This window comes from Artemia sp. Qi Xiang Cuo, unplaced genomic scaffold, assembly GCF_049724085.1.
Source record: "Artemia sp. Qi Xiang Cuo unplaced genomic scaffold, ASM4972408v1 HiC_scaffold_193, whole genome shotgun sequence".
Lineage (NCBI taxonomy): Eukaryota > Metazoa > Arthropoda > Branchiopoda > Anostraca > Artemiidae > Artemia > Artemia sp. Qi Xiang Cuo.
In genome coordinates this window covers 1-10,945 of record NW_028297602.1, presented here as the reverse complement: position 1 = coordinate 10,945, position 10,945 = coordinate 1, and the positions used below count along the sequence as shown (strand labels likewise).

General features: G+C 31.4%; 1 long non-coding RNA gene across 1 annotated transcript; it reads left to right on the top strand.

Moving 5' to 3' along the window:
- The first annotated feature begins 467 nt into the window (after nucleotides 1-467).
- LOC148938864 (uncharacterized) lies at nucleotides 468-7,213 on the top strand. Its single transcript, XR_016143605.1, has 3 exons — nucleotides 468-872; nucleotides 2,611-2,772; nucleotides 6,479-7,213. It is a non-coding gene; the product is annotated as an uncharacterized LOC148938864 (long non-coding RNA).
- Nucleotides 7,214-10,945: the final 3,732 nt, after the last annotated feature.

Genomic DNA, 10,945 nt, shown 5'->3' with positions numbered 1-10,945 from the left:
AGAAAAGCTCATGGGAAATATATAATTTGGAAAAGAATATATGTTGGAATATTAGGAAGAAGGGAAGGTAAAGCATAGTTTAGCTGCTGTTTAAGCGTGTAACTACAATTGTTCGGCATGTTATGAAGTAAGAATTTTAATTTTATAATTATTCCTTCTCAACAACCTCAATTCTAGGCTTTTACCAAGTTGATGGTCTAAAACTGGTAATTTACGGTCCTTTGAGTAAGTTCTGAGCTTAAAATATCTGTATGGAAGGTGTTTTCAAGCTCCTTTCCTTACTTTATACATAACTATTTTCCTAAGGCAATAGTAAAGATTAGGTTTACTTCATTTCTGGTAAATAATTTTTTTCTTCCCAATTAGTTTGGTTTCTTGAATGGTTGGTCGACAAAGCAATCAGCAGCTGCTTTACTTCATTTTTATCTGAGGCTTTGGATGATAATTATCCGGCGGCAATTATATATTTTTTTTACATTAAAAAAGCTTTTGGTACAATAGACCTTGCAATTCTTCTTGACAATTTGGAAAATATAGAAATTTGTGAAATAGCCCCTAATTTATGTGATTGTATTTATCTGAAAGAAGTTTTAAAGTCAAAGTTGGCTAAGAATCATATCATATTTTCTCACTAGAAAATTTAGGGGTACCCTAGGGGTCTGTTATTAGGCTAATGCTTTTTTTTTCATTAATATAAAGGATCTTCCAAGTCGCATGCCTTTGGAAGAACAATGGCCAATAATGTTTGCAAATGAGACAACAATTAGTTTGAAGATGGGAAATGAGGAGGACCTATGGTTGTCCCTCAAAACTGTTGCTTTGAACATAAATTCTTCGTTTCATGCTGATTGACCAATACTTAACCTAGAGAAGTAAGAATTTAATGTTTTTGGGAGAGCTTCGAGGTCAGTGAAGCATGTGTCATTTTGAACTTTAAAAATTGGAGTTTCCGCCATAGAAAGAGTGGATGTATTTAGATAGTTAGGTATGTATATAGATTCAGCTTTGTCGTTTAAAGCCCATATTAATAAACACGTGGCAACAGTGTCCAGGAATCTGGGTTGTTTGCATAGATTAAAGTTTCTGTTTCCAAACCAAATCTTAGGTACTTTATATTTTTCATTAGTTGAATGTTTTTTTCAATGTTTCCCGAGTTTTAGGATATTGATTTTTCCCTCACATTTACGAGGGCTCCAAATAGTTCAAAATTAATCAATAACAATCCCGGACCTTTTTTAACAGACCCTAGTAAGACAGAAAGTTTATTTTAAACTAAAACGTCTTTTTTTATTTCTGTATATTCTTAATTTGCAACACATTTTTTACCTTAATTTGGGCATATGGTTTTTAAAAATCAAACCTATAGATTTTTTTTTCCATAGCATGACACTTCTTGTTGAAACTAAGTATAGCCATTTATCAAGGGCTACGAATAAATTTCTTTTTCTGTTTGTTAAAAATAAGAAATCAAGACTCAGATTAAGATCTTAACTTCCCCAGATTGCCAACAAATAAAAGTTATTTTATTTAGCAATTGAATAATCATCACCCTACACATAAAAAGAGATTGAAAGAGATATTCCTTTTCACCTACAGTAGCGGGGATTGAATGGACTGTTAATTTATCAATATTTTATTTTGTAAATCCCATCCATATCTCTACAAGTCAATGATTTTTCTTGTATTTCCTTTATTCTTCTCTTTTTTTCTTCTTCCTTTCTTGCTTTCTTTTCCTCTGTACTCCGTTACAGTAGAAATTTTTTTAGTGGAGTGGGATTTATATTTTTTTTTCAGTGAAAATACTCCTCAAAACTTTATTTTTCAAAATCCAGGAGGGGATTCTCTAGCACTCCAGGATTCTGGATTCCAACTTCTGTAAGCTAGGTGTTAGCCGATTAGCATGAAACCAAGAATTTACATTCAAAGCAACTGTTTCAAGGGACCATTGGAGGTCATCCTGATTGCCTGTGTTCAAACTAATTGCTGTGTATCCCGCAAACAATATCGGTAGTTTTTCAAATATATAAGAAATTTAAATAAAAGAGATAAGATATTTATTATCGATATTTTAATTTTTATTATTTTTAATATCTGGAAAAACAATTGAAAAACTGATTTGTCAGGTGCTTCTGCTTTTGTTGCTTTTTATCCACTATTTTCTTCTTTTTTTAAAAAATAAACACATTAAGTTTTTTTTTTCCTGAAATCGCATTCCTTTATATATAACATATTCCCAATTACTTGCTCCCTCTCTTTAATTATGTTGTCATGGTAACAGGCTTAGCTTCAAACAAAACTATAACTGATTCTAGACAGCAGGATAATATAGACGGTGACTGTTATTGTGCATATAAAAAAAAAATACAAAGGCACGGAATATAAGAAAAAGAAAATTAAATTAGGGTATTCATATATCTTCAACTGCAATTGCCACCAGGGCAATTGTGTCACATTCTCCTTCTAAAGGATTAAAAAAAATTATCAGATCTGTAATGCCTTTGACTGCTGAAGGAGCTGAGCCTTTTCTTTCAATTATATTAAGATAAAAATCTGCTCTGCAGTGGTTAAAAGTCATTATTAGTAATCAATCCTTTTCCTTTTTTGTTTTAGGTTTCTCCTGACTAAAATCTGTGTTGTATCCAAGTTTCGATGATAGTATTATCCTTCTCATAATTTGCATTAAATTTGTTACAAGAATTGTCATGGACTTGCCACAAATTCCAAAAATGGCCGATCCCATCACAGTTTCTGAGAATTCTTTTATTAAAAACGGTAAGTTGTACAGTTGAATTTTCTGTTAAAGAATAAAAGAAAAGCTACAGCTTTGTGTTTAATGGACTGGAGATGGGGCATATATAAGAACTATCTGAGTGAAAGATCATATGAAAACAAAACGAATGTAAATAAAGCAGAGAAAGCGTTAGAATGTGAACTAAGGAGGTGTGAAATGGAAGTCATGGACAAAATTCTCGAGGATCTAGAAGATGTAGCTAGACAGCATAATAGTAGAATATTGTACTGGCATGTTAATAAATTGAGAGAGAGTAGTCAATCTGGACTTATTCCAGTCAAGGATTGGAACAGGACCACAATTAGTGATAAAAAAAAGGGTTAAAAAAACATGTTGAGTTTGTGCTAAACCAAGATAGAGTTGCAGGAAAAGATATAGAGGAAAATGAAAATTTTTTTGATGCCTTAAACGTGAAGCAAGATTTGTTTTTCGAGGAAGAATTAGCGACAGTACTAATAGGATTTAAATAAAATAAAGCTCCAAGTGCTGATACTGTGGTAAATGAGTTTCTTTAATATGGTGGCTCTGAGGTTAGAAATAAGTTACTAAAGATTATGAATATGATGTTTTTTTTAAAGGGAAGTACCCAGCGAATTTAGGAAAACCTTAATGATTCCACTGTATAAGAAAGATGATAAGAATGACTGTGGTAACTATCAAGGCATTAGTCTAGCCTCTGTAGGTAGCAAACTACTTAGTAATATGATTCTTAAAAAGTATCATATAGAAGAGATACTTCTCTTCTAAAGTCAGAAGAGAAGAACAGTGCGGTTTTAAAAAAGGTAAGATGTGTTGACCAAATTTTTACTCGTAGGTTAATAATTGAGAAGTGCCTGAGTTATCAAACACCTTTGGTCCTCAGTTTTTAGATTGTGAGCAAGGGTTTGATTCTGCTGATAGAAGAGTGAAGATCTTGTCCTTGTGTGGTATACAAGACAAATGCACAAAAGTGATTAGTGCTATATACGAAAATAACACCGGTGTGGTCAAGATAGGAAATGAGGTTAGCAGCTGGTTTTGTGTTCAATCAGGAGTTAAGCAGAGTTGTGTTTATATGGATCATTTTGATGGACTGTCTTAAGAAGCACAGGAAAGAGAATGGGAGAGCATAGAATCAAATGGGGAGGGAAAAAATTCCTGGACTTAGATTATGTTGACGATTTAAGCATCCTAGATGACAGTGTGAGTATAATGTATGAACTTTTAGAGGTTTTGCGAGCTGAGGGAGCAAAAATAGGCTCAAAAATTAATGTTAAAAAAAGTCACTAAGGCTTGGAATAAGTCAAGATGAAAAAGTGACGTTGGGTAACGAAAAGATTGATATCCTGGACAGCTTCACTTAGCTTGGTAGTATTATTAGTAAAGATGGTAGGAGCAATGAAGATGTTAAAAATAGAATAGCCAAGGCTAAGGGTGCTTTTTCACAGTTAAAAAAATTCGGATGAATAGGAAGATAAGTTTGCAAATAAGATTAGAATTTTAAAAGCTGTAGTGACGACATTGGTCAGATATGGCATTGAAGAATAGGCGCTGCGAAAAGAGAATGAACATTTGTTAGATGTTGTCCAGAGGAATTACCTACGGATTGTTCCGAGTACCAGGCTGACTCACTGTATTTCAAACCCTAGGCTGTACGAAAAGTGATTCCACTTTCTAGGACTATAATTCGAGAAAGGTTGAGATGGCTTGGGCATGTTTTGGGGATGAAGGATGACAGATTGCCAAAGGTTGTTCTTTTGGCCAATCGTCTAAGGCTAAACAGAAAGCAGGTCGTAAGTGGTTAGGGTGCGAGGATGGCATAAAAAATATATTTAAAGGAAATGGGAACTTCCGGGGAGGTTGTAAAGAGGGAAGCATTGAATAGATTGGGATCGAGGAGAAGCTTTTGAAGCTGTGTTTGCCTCTGGTGGCTTGGTGCTGGTGAGTTGTTAGTAGTTAGAGGTAGTATATGTACTTGGATCTAGCGATTAAGAGCTTAAGGGTGATAAAACTGACTTCTTTGTGGCGCAAAAAACATTTGAATTAAATTTACTAGCTTTAATTTTTAAGTTTGGTGAGACAAGTTATCATCTGATGGAAAAACTTTCTATCAATATATTCTCTGTATAGCTATGACGAACAATATGTTTTTACCACGGCAAGGCTAGTTTTGGGGATTGAAATGGGAATATCTTATTACAATACATGTAAGAGAGGAATGAAGTTATGTGAATTCAGCAGCTAAACTTTGGGAGGCTATATTTTGTGTTTTATGTTTGCGGAACTAACACAGATCGATTGGTATTCTTTCACTTTTAATTTTTTTTTTGTGATTGTCTAGCTGTAAAACGTTATTTTTTTTTATTAAATAAGTTATCCTTAACCTACACTTATCCAGCAACTCGTTCTATGCTATGAATTTTTTCGAATGTTTCTGGTTTTCTTTTGCTTTATAAAAAGTAGATTTTAAAAAAGATTTAAGAAAAAACCTGCATATACATCTGATTTAAGGTACAAATGTAATCTCTTTATATTTAAATTTTTCATGTAACTAAAAAGAAAAAGCTGCTAGGTTTGTATAGTAAGCTTTACTATTTAATTTTTCCATGTCTGTTAAATTTAAATTTCTTTTTAGAAGTTGAAGATGCTTCACCAAGTGACAGCGAGAAGCCGTTTCATTTTCCATACAATCATTTGTCACCGAAGCGGGAAGATGTTCCTTTGCTTAATTTACCTAGCATTTCAGGACCATGTAAATTTGAATACAACACCCTAGAATCCAAATATTCTAGCAATGAAGGTACATCTGAAACATTATGTTTTTTTTATTGAAATGCATTGGATAATAATTTATTAGACAAAACTATGACAATGTGACTTAATATTACGATGGTACTTTTGTTTTATCTTATTCAAATGTGCATATGTTTGACAAATCGTTTTTCTATTCTTTCAAGAACATTTTTAAATTTTCACTTGAAAGTTATTTGGTAGTTTTTATTATTTTTCTGTAAGCTTGATAATAAGCCTTAAAACTACACGACTAGATAGATTGTACAATTCATATTTATAGTGTATAAAATTCTTTATAAATCATTAGATAAATCTGTCTATTATTTTGATTTCAAGTTTAATTTGAAAGAAACAGAAAATTAGCTTTTTTAATCTGAACTGTCTAGAAGCTAGATTGAACTGTCTTTCTAGCTAGAAGAAAATAGAGAATCTGATTGGATTTAAAAAAAATGGCGGAAATACTGTTTTCCACAGGTCGTAAAAATAGTTCAAATAGGGATAAATCCTTTTAACATACAGTGAAAAACAATGAAAAAAAAATTATGATTTGGTTTACCCCTTGGTATACTTTAGATCACTTAAGGTTTCATTTTAATTATTTTGTTAAATTAGAAAAACTAATTTTAAAAGCTAGTTATAGTATCACCTCGAAGGAGAGAAGAGGGATCGAAAATAAAATTAGTTGTTAAAACCTATTGAAAGGTATAAGGTTTTTTTTTAACTCTGTAGGCTATTAGTTGTTAGATATTGAATGATTTATGTTTTGTTTTGAGTTTTAATATTTGGTTTTATGGGTTTTTTACTGTGTAGACTTTTAAACATATTGAAAGATGTGTTTTTTTGTTTTCCGTATTTTGAGTTCTTATTTAATGTTTCACTCATTTTTCTTTAACTCTGTAGACTTTTTAATCTTAGGTCACGTTTCACCACACGTATCTGGGCTACACTTACAGAGAAATACGTCACTAGTTGTTTCAAAGAATCCCTCTTCAAGTGGATTCTCAAATGGTTGTGCATCTAAATCGGAAGGAAAATGCTTAGAAAATCAGAAAAGAGATTTTATAAGTTGCTTGCAAAGTAAAAAGTGTGAAAAATTGAAAAGATATAAAAAAAACTCATAAAAAGAAAAAGACATATAAATGTGAGGTATGTGACAAGACTTTTTCTCAAGCAGGACATTTGAATACACATCAAAGAATTCATACAGGTGAAAAACCGTTTAAGTGTGATGAATGTGACAAGACCTTTTCTCAATCAGTACATTTGAATAGGCACCAAAGAGGGCATACTGGTGAAAAGCCGTTTAAGTGTGATGTATGTGACAAGACCTTTTCTCGCGCTGATCATTTGAACAAACATCAAATAATTCATAATAATTCTCTCACCAAGCATTTGAAGGCACGTCAAAGAATCCATACGGGTGAAAAACCGTTTAAGTGTGATGTTTGTGACAAGACCTTTTCTCAAGCATTAAATTTGAACAGGCACCAAAGAGGGCATACAGGTGAAAAACCGTTTAAGTGTGATGTATGTGACAAAACCTTTTCTCATGTTTCAAATTTGAACAACCATCACAGAAAGCATACGGGTGAGAAACCGTTTAAGTGTGATGTTTGTGATAAGTCCTTTGCTTATTCATCAGATTTTAAAACACATAAATGAATTCATACGGGTGAAAAACCGTTCAAGTGTAATGTTTGTGACAAGGCCTTTTCTCATTCGTCCTATTTTAACAATCATCAAAGAATTCATTCGGGTGAGAAACCTTTTACGTGTGATATATGTTACAAAACGTTTGCTCAGTCATCAAGTTTGAACACACATCAAAAACTACATATATGAGTAAACTTTTCCTCAAGCAGTAAATTTGGACAAAAGCCAAAGATGGCATTTGGATGAGTAGCCAATTACATGTATGTATATATGTATGTGATGCTTGTGAGAATTGTTCTTTGTAAGTTGTTTCAATACTTGTCAAAGACCACAGTCAGGTGTGAAACCTCTCATATGTACAAAAAAGCTCCTAATTTTGTCAATTTTTACAAGTAGTACATTTTCAAAAAATTTGCAATACAATTTTCATAAAAAGTACATAGAAGAGTAAAGGAAGATTGTTGTAACACAAGCTGTGTCCTCATTGGTTTGTGGCTATTATTCTCACAACCAATTAGTAATACATCCAATTAGTTTTTTCGTTTAATGTTTTCTTATGTGTTTAGTTACTTTAGGGATTTCATCATCATCCTGTGAAAAGTAATGATCAATATTTGCTTTATTGTAACATATTTGTTTATTTGGAGTAACAGATCTGAACATATTGTGATTAAAGATTAGACATGTTAATTTTATTTGTCTTTTTTGAAAGATTTATAAAAAAAATCATCAATTTGCAACTCAAAACTAAGTACCCAGTTTCCAATGGAATTTGGCACTAGCTTACTTTTTTACTAGAGTATGAATCAGACCTTGGCTCGTAAGTGGTAATTATATTATTTACTGCTTTGTATAAAATATTTCTGCCTAAGGGACCCTTCAATCATTTTTTATGAAAGTTACCTAGACATTTCCTTGTCTTGATTTTCTAATTCCAAGTTTTAATAAAGTATACACAACTTCTTCTTAGTTCTTAGTCTTCTTAGTCTTAGGAAGTTCTTTCTTAGTTTTTTCTTCATTTTTGCAAGCGGTCAAGTTTATTATATAAACTGTAATAAAAATTTATATTTGATTGATACATATTATATATATCGTCATCTTGGATCATCACAGTAAAATTCTGAAATGACGCTTTTTATAGCCACAATGGACGGAGGTCTGAGGAATAGTATTAGTGGTGGCATAGTTGGAGTTATCAGACCTTTCCATGGAAACTATATAAGACCCAATATCTTCAAATACACATTCTTTCTATTTTGGCCTTTTTATTTGTCATGAAAAATCTGTTGACTCCCAAAGACATTAAAACATTCAAAATTAAGCAACGATTACCAAAGCTCTGCAACTACGTATGGAGGTCTTTTTCAGTAGAATATTAATTCTAATTTACGAAGAATTTACTGTTTTTTTCTAATTTACTAAGATATATATGGTCATGCAAGTTTCCCTTTTTAATTAAGAATGTTTTAATTATTTTGTTGTCCTTAGTGCTTTAAATTTAGCTGGGGTTGTATCTAAAATACATTTTAGAATCAAATCTTCCTGAGTAAGTTTTTTTCCCGAAAGTAATTGATATCTAAAGAAGAAAAATAATTTACAAAAAATATGTTGTTTTTTTTCCCTATAAAAGAAAAAAACAAACAAAGCACACTCATAAAATCCTATATACAATCAGAAATCAAGAAAACACAAATTCTTTCAACTGAAAGTAAGGAGTAATATTAAAACTTCAAAACAAATTGAATTTTTTCTTTTTATGATGCGGCTTTCTCATCACCAACTCCATTGTCTTTTCACTGAAGTAACGCATTTTTTCCCGATTCTCAAAAATATATTAACAAAACACAAGAGAAGGGTTAATAATTCTTGTTTGTTTTAGTGTTGCTCCGTCTTTTCAATTAAAAAAAAAATTGTGTTTTAAAGACCAACTCAACAACAAAAATATTACAACGAAACAGACTGAACGACTTTACGATTATTTGAATAAGCAGTGGAAAAGCAAACTTGCTTTGCAAAAACTTTTTAAAAACTCACAATTAAAAATTTGTTCAAAGAAGCTTTAAAAGGTGCTCCTCTATTAACTGAAAAACAAACAAAAACAAGAATAAAAATTAGATGGCATGGTTAACAGAGCCGACAATCTACAAACTTAATAATAGGGTTGCAGACTAATCTAGATTAAAACTTAAATCAATTAACTAAGCTGAAAGGTTAATTCAAATCATAGGTAAAAACTTGTTCAATTGTGACTTAAGTTATTAGTTTTATTTTCAACAGATAATTCAATTGTTGTGATTTTATAGTTGGGGCTAGGCGCAAAATAAATACCTTCAAATAATCGTGCATAAGAATTGGTATACTTATAAGGAAACACTAACTACAAAAGAGTGATTGAACTACATTGAACATCCTATTTAAAATTCCTAATGTAAGCTTATATTAGCTTTATATTTTTGCTCCCCCTTGCCAAATTTTTCAAATTGGTAAAAGTCTAGAATGGCTTCATTTCAGAAGATGACATGCTAGAACAAATGAGAGACAATCTAGAAAAATCTGAAAGGAATATTAAAAGCCTGAAAATACTCAAGTTAGTTTTAAATCTTAACAGAATCTTAAAACCGTAACATTTAGCCCAAACTATATATTTCCAATACATTTTTCTGTTTCTTCATTCCTTAGATACTGTTTCAACTTAAAATAGGCCCTAAAATCCTTAGGGGTATCTCTACTAAGTGTTTCATATTACTTAACCCCCTAACTCTTACTAAAGTGCAAGTATATAGTCAAGCCCAGTTATGTATTTCTTATGTATCTTGTAGTAAAGAACTTGGTACTTGTATGATACAGTGCCAACCTAATAATCTTCATCTAAGTACAACCTGTTTCTCCTAAACTCAATCTTAATGAAATATACCTAAGTATGGTAAAAATATAATACTTTAGAAACAAATTTGGGCTATATATTTGCACATTACGGGGGTGGTGTTAAAATAAAGCGAGTCTGCATGCCTAATGTGTTAGGAACAATTATTCTGCAAATTATGCAGTAAGAATGCTCATCTAATTTCAATTTTGCCAAATACTTTACCTCCATGCCCCTAATATGCAAATATATATAGCCCAAATTATGTATTTCCCATCTATTCTGTCACCTACCTTTGTCTTGTCTTGTTTTAAGCTGAAATAAACCGTTCTACAATGCATCAACGGATGAACGACTTGCGTAGTCAGCGCTATATCATACAAGTAACCAGAACTCACTTTGAAAAATGTATAATAATGGAAGAAAACTTGATAATCAAATTATTAGAAACATTCGTGGTATTATGAAGTAATAATTTTTAGGATTTAGTGTTTTCTTTGAGTATATTATATATTCATTGACTAGAAAAACTATATGTTGTTTAAACTACTTTAAAACAGTTGCATATTGTCCCTTATATTAAATAAAAAAACAAATTTTTTTAAGTGAAAGTAAGGAGCAGCATTAAAATTCAAAACGAACAGAAATTATTCCGTATATGAAAGGGGCTGTCCCCTCCTCAACGCCTCCCTCTTTATGCTAAAGTTTTGAATTGCTTAAAAAAAAAGTTGTGTGACAGAGTCAAACTTTAGCGTAAAGTCCTATATATATATATATATATATATATATATATATATATATATATATATATATATATATATATATATATATATATATATATATATATGTAGAAGGGGGTACCATCC